The 2,137-nt window shown below is 37.4% G+C and overlaps 1 non-coding gene across 1 annotated transcript; it reads right to left on the reverse strand.

Moving 5' to 3' along the window:
* Positions 1–458: 458 nt before the first annotated feature.
* LOC142677561 (U2 spliceosomal RNA) lies at positions 459–645 on the reverse strand. Its single transcript, XR_012852568.1, has one exon. It is a non-coding gene; the product is annotated as a U2 spliceosomal RNA (small nuclear RNA).
* Positions 646–2,137: the final 1,492 nt, after the last annotated feature.

The following is a 2,137-nucleotide window of genomic DNA, read 5'->3' on the forward strand; positions in this document are numbered from 1 at the left end:
GTAGGGACCACAGTACATTCCATCACATCCATCTAGTGTACACAGGTAGGTCCATTGTGACGGGCGGGCGGGCGGGCTGGCTGCTTTAATGGCTGTTTGCTGTTCCCCTACTCCACTCCACTATTTGACTATGGTGCTGCATCAATCAGTGGCTGGCTCAGGTGCAGCTCTTTAACCTACCTAGGAGGGAGGGCGGAGAGAAGACAAGGAAGGTGAATGAGCTGTTCCAATGTGAAATGCCGGAAACACAGAAACACAGACGACACAAAACAAGAGGTGGCAATGGATTAATTAATTGCATTTAATAAATTAGCTCATTATCACACATGACTGTACAAATGCATTGTCCAACAGGTGTTGAAATAATGGGATTAAAAGGGGAGATCCCATCCGAAAGACAAAAACAATGGCAAACACAAAAAGCACTTTTGGAATCTGATTTTAGTAAACACATAAGGAAAGGGTGCACCGGTCCTGGAAATACTGCAATACCAGGTCAATGCGTGGAGTGGACAGAGCAAGCTCTATTTCCATCTCCCTGTTCTAAAAATCCATTTAATATATGGTCCCCAGATAGGGGACGTATCAGATATTAAACTGATAAGAACAGATTTTTTAAGTTGACTACCCCAACTTTGGGGGTAACCGTTTATTTAAAATTTTTCAGGTTTTACAATAAATTAACATTTTTCAACATTTTTACAGGGATTCAAATTTTACAACAATGGTTAAAAAAATAAATACAAATTGTCAGATTAAAATCATACAATTTATAAAAGGGCACTTGGTGGCATCATATTATAGAATTCCATTCGCTAAAAAATCATTTTCTACTTAAAACAGGAGAGAATTTTTTGTCTAAAAGATAATACTTGTGCATTTCATAAAAACAAATTCCTAAAATATCATTCACAGATAAAATTTCATGTTTGAATAAAAGAATATTCCTGGCCGCCCACAGAGCTGCTTTAACGCAGTTAGTAATCTTCCATGCCATAATTTTCTGAGTCCTTGTTGGGCACTCCAGACATCCGTAAAAAACGCCTTCACTTGTAATTCTCTTTATTCCGGTTATCTTCTTCATCAAGGGGAGGATTTTTGTCCATATAAGTTGTGAAAAATAACATTGCCAAAAGAGATGTAAGACTGTCTCGTCATCGCGGCATCCTCCCCTTGGACACGCAGCCGAGTTGGTCAGTCCCCTTCGATGCTGGAATGCCCGGCATGGAAGACACTCGTGGGCGCAGCTCCAGGCCAGATCCTTCTGTGAATTAAAAATGAATTTAGCATTAACCATGCTCCAGATAATTTTGCATTTGTTTTCATTAAAATTGCTAATGGGGGCTATTAAAACATTTTCTTTTATTTCCTTTAAAACATATTTACTATTTTTTACATCTTCTATTCTTTTGTCTTTTAGGTTAAAAAGGTTCACTATTTTTTCTAAAATCTTATACTGGTCTGGCAGGTTAAAAGCATATGGCGAGCTTAAAACCGTAGAGAACCATCCGTACCTCCTCATAAAATAGCCAGTGTTAAAACGGATAAAATAAGACCAGTAGTGTTCCTTAAAAACAGTATTAAGACACAGTGTAAAAAAATGGATTAAAAGAAATGCTTTTATATTTGGAAAATCTTTACCACCCATTAGCTTTGGTAACATCACTTTTTCTCTCCTGAGCTTCTCCATCCTAGAATTCCATAAAAATGTAAAACATGCCTTGGTAATCTTTTTTAATAAAATATCAGGGGGAGGGAAAACCATACTTAGATATAATAAAATTGGTAAAATCACCATTTTTGTGATTAAAATTTTTCCCTCCATTGTCAGTTTTCTAAGATTCCATAAACAAATTTTCTTATTAACTTTTTGTGCCACCAAGTCCCAACTGATAAAACCATTGTTTGACTCATTGAAGGAGACCCCTAAAATCTGTACAGACTCCGACACAGGGACTGGAATGTCCTGTAAAATCATATTGCCAATATTTAAAATATTACTTTTATTAAAATTGACTTTAAAACCGGAGGAGCAGCAAAATTGGTATATCTGTTGTAATGCTTTTTGCAGTGACGGGGCGTCCCTGCACAGGACCGCGACATCATCCATGTACCCCACTACTTTTGCCTCTAGTCC

Source organism: Rhinoderma darwinii (genome assembly GCF_050947455.1).
Source record: "Rhinoderma darwinii isolate aRhiDar2 chromosome 2 unlocalized genomic scaffold, aRhiDar2.hap1 SUPER_2_unloc_31, whole genome shotgun sequence".
Taxonomy (NCBI): domain Eukaryota; kingdom Metazoa; phylum Chordata; class Amphibia; order Anura; family Rhinodermatidae; genus Rhinoderma; species Rhinoderma darwinii.